Raw genomic sequence first — 8,507 nt, 5'->3', positions numbered from 1 at the left:
TCTAATCCCTTGAATCTATTTGTCACTTCCACTGTATAGTGGAGTGGATAAGAAGTTCATGATCTGAGCTACAGCCAGCTCCTGGTCTTGTTTTTCCTGACTGTGTAGAGCCTCTCCATCTTTGGCTGCAAAAATATAGTCTATTTGATTTTGATATTGACTATCTGGTGATTTCCATGTGTAGGGTCTCCTCTTGTGTTGTTGGAAGAGGGTGTTTGCTATTGTTAGGTAGGTAGAATAGGGAAAAGGAGTTCAAAATGGCCATGGCTAAAAGACAAGGAACATCAAAGGAAGGTCCGAGGACCAGAGTGAAGACTTCAGGCAGAACAAACAGCACTCCTGGCTAAGCCCAATTTGCATAGGGCAGGCCCAGGTGGAGGAAAAAACATATAAAAGGAGGAGCCAAAGCACTTTCTCATGGACTCTCTCTCCCGCGTGCGCGCGCTCTTTCTCTCTCTTTCTCTCTCTCTCTCACTCTCTCTCTTTCTCTCTCCCGTGTGTCTGTGTTCTCTCTCTCTCTGTCTCTCTCTCACTCTCTCTCTCTCCCCACGCACTCCTCCACTCTCTTCTCTTTGAGTCTTGGATTCTCCTGCTATCTTCTAAATACAATGGACCTGTAACACTGATTTGCCTAAGAGCTGTAGCATGGTTTGTCCAAGACCCGAGAGCTGTGGGCACCGAGGGCTTTAACGTCCGTTGCTCCAAATCTTTGTTGTGACGAGACAAAGAACCAAGGAACATACACTCGCGTGACATCTATGGTGCCGTGACTCGGATTTAACCTGGCTGAAACAACCTCTGCGGGGAAGAGGCCAAACACAGCAGGAGCCCAACTCAGTGAAGCTCCCGCGCTAGAAGCGGAAGGCAAAGAAACCCAGCGCAGGGGAAGGCCCATCGTGCTGGAAACCGGGACAGTGAAAACCAAACTCAGCAGAAAGCTCACGTGGCCCAGTCTCAGATTCCAGAAGACCTCTGGTTAAGGTAAGAGGTCCTCGCTCCTATGACTGGAGGGACTTTTACAATCTCTCATTTCTTGTTTCCTTGAACCTCCAGCAAACAGGCGGGTGGCAGGGGGCACAACTGAGGGACTCTGGAGAGGCTACTCCTCAACATGTCCCAAAGGCGCTATCTGCTGAGCCCCAGTAGCTGTTACCCAAGCTGGTGGGGGTTCTTCTGTCCTTTCTCTTCTCTGTGCCAAGGATCAGACCAATGAAACTGTGAATACTGGTCAGATATTTAGCAAATTTTCCGGTGGGCTATGAAGGGGATTCCTTGGCACGTTTTTCCCACTGCTTTTTCCTCCTGTCCTTCAGCTCTCTCCCGGGACTGAAGCCCAGCCAAAACTAATGAAACTCAGGCTCTGATGTCTCATTGCAAAAATTTATTGAGAGACAAAGCAATAAGAGGTGGATTTGTTAGGATCCAGAGAGAAGCCACTCTTCAGGGTGTGAACCATGGCTGAGGGCAAGGGCTGGGGCCATGAAATTAGGGCTGGCTAGGTTTTGTGAGGGGGTGGAATTCATATGCTAATGAGTAAGAGGATCATCCCAGCCATTGGGGATATCCTGCCACCTCTGGGTGTGTCTGTTGGCTTATAGATTGGGGATTAAGCTTTATTTAAATCATCTTGGACCCAATTGATTTTAATTGGTTTACATTATACCCTTATGCTATGTTATTTTTTCAAAGGTTGTGCTCTGCCCCCTTCCCTCCTGTTTCATGCTCTTTTCCTGAGCCCTATCCAGACCCACAAGGTTGCCTCTACAATCTTCTGGAGAGACAATCAGAAAATAGCTGGCCTTGGGAGCGAAATACTCTATAATATTCAACTCCCTAATCCTACCCAATACTGGTCACATTGGAGATCTTGGGGATGCCCAAACTCCAGTCTGGGGGGTCCCAGGAGGTCATCACGCCTTGACCTGCCTAGGGATCCGTCTTCAAAAGGTTGTCACGCCTCAACCTGTTCGGGGATCCTCTAGTCCCAGGGCTCCCAGGAGGTCGTCACGCCTCGACCTGCCCAGGGACCCAATTCTCGGGAGGCCGTCACGCCTCGACCTGCCCGGGGATTTGATCTCTAGGAGGCTGTCACGCCTCAGCCTGCCTGGGAATCAGCACCCTGACCCAGGGACCCCTGGCTCTCAGGTTGCAACAGTTCTGGGTAGGATAAGCTTCAGAAAGACTCACCCCTAAGGAAGTCTACCTATGGAAACAGAAAGGAAGCCTATTACTTGTGAGACTGTGCGCCAGCCTGCCTGTCACAGATAACCATCACGGGGCTGGAGCCAAAGGTGCAACTGGATGTGGCAGGTAGGTCCGAGAATTTCTTGGTTGACACAGGGGCTACCTACTCTGTCTTGATCTCCTGCTCCGGAGCCTTCTCCTCCCAAACCTGTACCATTTTGGGTGCTACAGGAAAAGCAACTACTAAAAGATTCACCCAAGCACTTCTTTGTTGTTGGGATGGACAAATATTTTCCCACCAGTTTCTGGTGGCCCCTGAGTGTCCTACCCCCTCATTGGGAAGAGATATACTCACTAAACTGGGGACCACCCTTGTGATGGGAAGTTTTTCAGCCCCTAGAGCTCTACAGCTCCTGGTTACTACTGAAGAACCCATTACACCTTCAATAGAGAGGGACCAAAAACTATGGGAAGACAAAATTAACCCCAAGGTGTGGGACCAGGGGATTCCTGGACGAGCCCACCAAGCTGAACCGGTCATCTTTGTCCTCCAATACCCCACTCAGTTTCCTAGCTGGAAACAATACCCTCTCAAAAGAGAGGCTCAGAAGGGACTACAGTCTTTAATAAACAAATTCCTTGCTTGTGGGCTATTGGTCCCTACCAGTTCACCATGTAACACCCCAATCCTCTCAGTAAAGAAAAAAGACGGACACTGGCGAATGGTTCAAGATCTCCAGGTCATAAATGAAGCTGTAGTCCCCTTTCATCCCACAGTACCCAATCCCTATGTAATCTTGGGAGAAATCCCACTCAGTGCCAAGTGGTTTACAGTCTTGGATCTCAAAGATGCTTTTTTTTTTTTTTTTGCATACCACTGGCTAAAGAATTCCAATACCTTTTTGCCTTTGAGTGGGAAGCCCCAGGAGAAAAACACCAACAGATGACTTGGACAGTATTACCTCAGGGGTTCAGAGATAGCCCCCACCTGTTTGGACAGGCCCTTAGCCTGGATCTCCTAGATCTGGACCTGGGACCTAATGGGAAAATATTACAATACGTAGATGACCTACTAATCTGCTCTCCAGATGAGAAAAGTGCCCAACAACATGCAATTCAGGTTCTAAACTTCTTGGCAGAAAGTCTCCCATGCTAAGGCACAGATGGTCGAGACAAAGGTCACTTACCTGGGAGTTCAGATTACAAACGGGTCCAGGAGGCTGTCCTCTGATTGGGTACAAGGAATCCTCCAGTTGCCCTCCCCCACGACTCAAAAACAATTGCGAGCTTTCCTGGGGCTAACTGGTTATTGTAGAATCTGGATACCCAATTATGGTCTAATTGCCCAGCCTTTATATGAAAGCTTAAAGGGATGAGATGATTCAATTCCACTGATGTGGGGAACTCCTCAAAAGAAGGCAGAGGCTACACTAAAACAAGCTTTAACTCAGGCACCTGCCTTGAGGTTGCCAGACCCAGAAATAGCATTCCAACTTTATGTCCATGAAAGAGAGGGAATAGCCTTGGGAGTGTTAACTCAAAGGTTGGGATCTGAGCCCCAGCCTGTAGCTTACTTATCCAAGAGGCTCAATCCAACTTTCCAAGGTTGCCCCCCCTGCCTTCGAAATCTTGCAGCTATTGCAATTATGATAGAAGATGCTTTAAAACTCTCCTTTGGGGGCAAACTACTTTTACCAACCACCAAGTAGAACAACTCCTAAATGGGAGAGGCCATTTATGAATATCTGATCAAAGAATCCTCAGATATCAAGTAATGCTGATGGAAAATCCAGGCCTCACTATATCCCTTTGTGAGGTTCTTAACCCAGCCACCCTCCTACCTACCCCCGAGGGCTCTCTCCCCTTTCACTCTTGTCTAGATACCTTGGACCACTGGACAAAACCCCGAAAGGGATTGTCAGAAGATCCTCTGACCAATCCTGAGGAAATCTGGTACACTGATGGAAGCAGCTTTGTCTTGGATGGAAAAAGAAGAGCCGAGTATGCAGTAGTCTCCAATTTTGAGACCATAGAGGCTAAGCCTCTGCCACCAGCCCAATTAGCTGAGCTCATAGCCCTGACTTGAGCTTTAGAGCTGGGAAAAGGAAAAAGAATAGCCATTTACACTGACTCCAAGTATGCCTTTCTGGTGCTACATGCACATGCGGCTATTTGGAAAGAAAGGGACCACTTGATTACCCGAGGGTCCCCAATCAAATATGGTTATCAAATTCTTCGACTCTTGGAGGCAGTCCATCTGCCCACTGAAGTTTCAGTCTCCCACTGTAAAGGACACCAAAAAGGGAACACAGAAGTGGCATGAGGGAACCAAGCAGCTGATCAGGCAGCTAGGAGAGCAGCATTACAAAACCATGACCTAATAGGGATTGCCACCTTAGTTCCACAGACTAATTTGCCAGAAACTGCTTCATAAACTGAAGGCGAGACTCTTAAAGCTAAGAGCAAGGGCTTTCAAGATCATATGGGGTGGTTCCAAAAGGAGGGACTCCTTTTTCTGCCTGGAAACCTCCAATGGAAGTTGGTTAACTCCTTACATACCACTATTCAGTTAGGAGAAAAGACCCTCCAAAGATTACTAGAAAGGTCCTTCAGAGGAACAGGCTTCCAAACAACTATAAGACAGGTGGTCTCCTCTTGTCCCACTTGCCAATTAAACAACCCCCAAGGAGCTCGAAGACCCCAGCTGGCCCAGCCCGTCCAACGACGTGAGGCCTACCCAGGAGAGGATTGGCAGATGGACTTCACCCAGATACCAGTTTCTCAAGGGTATAAATACCTATTAGTTATGATAGATACATTCACAGGATGGATTGAAGGCTTTCCCACCCAGACTGAGAAGGCTGAGGAGGTAGTAAAAAAAAAACTGCTCCATGAAATCATTCCAAGATTTGGTCTGCCCAGGTCATTACAAAGTGACAATGGGACACCATTTACTTCTAAGGTCACCCAAGGGGTCTCGAAAACATTGGGCATTACTTATGATCTTCATTGTGCCTGGAGGCCTCAATCTTCAGGAAAAGTAGAAAGAGCCAATCAATTCTTAATATCAGCGATAAAAAAGATAACCCAGGAGACCTCCCTAGGATGGAAAGAGGCTTTACCAATAGCTCTCCTCCACACCCACATTGCCCCTAAAGAACAAGCTGGTCTTAGTCCTTATGAGATGCTATATGGGAGGCCTTTTGTTTATGTCAATGACCTCTTCCTAGATACAGAGGTTCAGATCCTCCAGTCTTATACTATGGCCAATGGGCAATTCCAACAGGATACACACTTGTGGGGTATGAACCAGGACCCAAAAGATTCTAAAGAGTCACCACTATATGCTCCAGGAACTCAAGTCCTAATTAAAGTCTGGAAAGATGAGTCCCCAAAGGCTCAACTCCAGCCCACATGGAAAGGCACCTACCCTGTAATACTTTCTACCCCCACAGCAGTCAAGGTACCAGGACATGACTGTTGGATTCATTATTCATGAGTCAAGCCATGGAAGAAAACTGAAGAGGACACTCAATACACCTTCGAGCCCCTGGGAGATCTCAGATACCTATTCAGGACTACCAATGAGTGTCATTCTAACGAACACCCCCAAAATCTGGTTGCTGGGAATAAGATTTCTCAGGATAACTCTAAAGAGCCAACACAGCTTGACAGAGACTGTACTCGAAAACAGACAGGAGATAGATCTTCTGATCCCTGAACAAGGAGAGACTTGAGCCATCCTGGCCATGTGAATTTAAAATTGACCAGTGTCCCTACTAGTCCTTGTTATGCTATATTGATGATGCCCTATGACAATTCCATGTACTGTCAATTGTCTAACCTGTTTTGTCTCTGCCCAGGTCAACCAGCTACAACATGCAGTACCAGTTCAACAAAGATATAAAACTACAGCCGACCACAGAAAATATCACACACCCTTGGACACTGCTATAAGGACTCTGAGGATTGAGACTAGCAAGAGGGGAAGGCCTAATACCCCTCACTGTCCCAGTTCAGCAGGAAGTAGCCAGAAAGACCTTGACGCCCCTATTCCCAAAGAATTGGGCCTCCCATCTCTTGAGGGGAGAATGTTAGGTAGGTAGAATAGGGAAAAGGAGTCCAAAATGGCAGTGGCTAAAAGACAAGGAATGTCAAAGGAAGGTCCAAGGACCAGAGTGAAGACTTCAGGCAGAACAAACAGCACTCCTGGCTAAGCCCAATTTGCATAGGGCAGGCCCAGGTGGAGGAAAAAACATATAAAAGGAGGAGCCAAAGCACTTTCTCACAGACTCTCTCTCCCGCGTGCGTGCGCTCTTTCTCTCTCTCTCTCACTCTCTCTCTTTCTCTCTCCTATGTGTGCGCGCTCTCTCTCTCTTTCTCTCTCTCTCTCTCCCTCCCCACGCACTCTTCCACTCTCTTCTCTTCCAGTCTTGGATTCTCCTGCTATCTTCTAAATAAAATGGAGCTATAACACTGATTTGCCTAAGAGCTGTAGCTCAGTTTGTCCAAGACCCGAGAGCTGTGACGCGCCGAGGGCTTAATGTCTGTTGCTCCAAATCTTTGTCGTGATGAGACAAAGAACCGAGGAACATATACTCGCGTGACACTATGACCAGTGCATTCTCTTGGCAAAACTCTATTAGTCTTTGCCCTGCTTCATTCTGTACTCCAAGGCCAAATTTGCCTGTCACTCCAGGTATCTCTTGACCAATCTTACAATCTCTTTTTATCTTACAGACTCATGTGTCTGTTTAGCCCATAAAATCAAGTTAGTTTTCTTCTTAGAGGTATTGGATAGAAATCATTTCTATTAGAAAACATGAAATTGAGAGATTAATAAACTCATTGTTGTTAATAATGGATGGACATGTATTTTGTTTTAGTTTCAATTCTCTTTGTGGTACAAAAAATTAGTATCAAACAATGTATCCAAAATAAATAAAGGGTAATATAAACTTTGGTCATTGTTCAAATAAGTATCTAATCTGATTGGTAGTCACTAAATCATGTCTGATTCTTTTGTGACCTCATGGACTGTAGCCCATCAGGTCCTCTGTCCATGGGCTTTTCCAGTCAAGAATACCATGGTGGATAGCTATTTCCTTCTCCAGGGAATCTTTTCCTGGAGATCAAACCCAGGTCTCCTGCATTGGCAGGCAGATTCTTTACTACTGAGTCACCAGAGATGCCCCAAAAGAATATAATATAGCTCTAAAATTGCAAATACTGACACTGTACTTTATAGCATGTATAGCAACATAGAATAGGTCTATGAAATGTTGGGAAGTAAAGCACAGAACACAGAATTGTGTAGAAACACTGTTATTCTTCCACTGCACTGTCTGGGGGTCATGGTGAATCCTCATATTTCCCAGTTTTTACAGTTTCTGGATTTAGGTATGTTTTCAGCAATACCAACAGACAGTTTGCCTGACTGCAGGGGCCTTAACATCCCCTCTGCACTTCTCCCTTTCCCAGTCTCTGGAAAATCCAGATATACTTCCTTTATTTCTGGAAATCACCAGAGATGTTTTCTGGTGTGTGGAATCACACAGTGTATGGCCAAGCTCTGAAGACAGATTAGGGCACACTCTATGCTCTTGTCTCCGTATCCATTTGCCTCTCTTGAGGTCAGAGTTTTTTAAAGATTTTTTTCTCTTATTCCTTAAGGTTCTTATAGGGTATCAACTCATTGCCTTTTCCCCCTTTTCCTTCCTTATTACTAATCTCTAATGGGGAAGTCAGTTACTGATTGTTTTTAAATTTTCTGTTTTTGAAAATCGAGGTATTCTTGATGTACAACAGGATCTTAGTTTCAAGTATATAGCATAGTGATTTGTTATTCATATTGAGAGAGTCATTTCCTAGGCAGGTTGATAGAAGTCTAGAGGTCCCCAAGGAGAGAGGGGTCTGGACTTCTCAAGGAGAAAGGACAAAGAAAGGACAAACTTTTTTTCCTCTACATTCCTTAGGATTATATAACAATAATGTATCCTGCCTGAGGACAGTCTCTGGATTAAACCTTCTGGCTAATCCTGTTATCTTAAAATGTAAATTATGGGAGTAGGTCTGGTCTTTAAAGTGAAGTTGCTCAGTTTTGTCCGACTCTTTGCTACACCATGGACTATAGCCCACCAGGCTCCTCTGTCCATGGGATTTTCCAGACAAGAATACTGGAGTAGGTTGCCATTTCCTTCTCCAGGGGATCTTCCCAACCCAGGGATTGAACCCAGGTCTCCTGCATTGCAGGCAGATGCTTTAACTTCTGCATCACCAGGGTCTTTACAAGGATTATATAATAATAATGTATCCTGTCTGAG

General features: G+C 45.8%; 1 long non-coding RNA gene across 1 annotated transcript; it reads left to right on the top strand.

Annotated features, from left to right (window-relative positions):
- The first annotated feature begins 271 nt into the window (after positions 1 to 271).
- LOC147372761 (uncharacterized) lies at positions 272 to 7,047 on the top strand. Its single transcript, XR_015164912.1, has 3 exons — positions 272 to 981; positions 2,146 to 2,310; positions 6,048 to 7,047. It is a non-coding gene; the product is annotated as an uncharacterized LOC147372761 (long non-coding RNA).
- Positions 7,048 to 8,507: the final 1,460 nt, after the last annotated feature.

The sequence above is a fragment of the Bos grunniens genome, chromosome 5, assembly GCF_055505025.1.
Source record: "Bos grunniens cultivar Pamir isolate PY7600 chromosome 5, Bosgru_T2T1.0, whole genome shotgun sequence".
NCBI classification, from domain to species: Eukaryota; Metazoa; Chordata; class Mammalia; order Artiodactyla; family Bovidae; genus Bos; species Bos grunniens.
The sequence above is the reverse complement of the archived record's forward strand: the minus strand, read 5'-3'. Positions and strand labels throughout refer to the sequence as shown.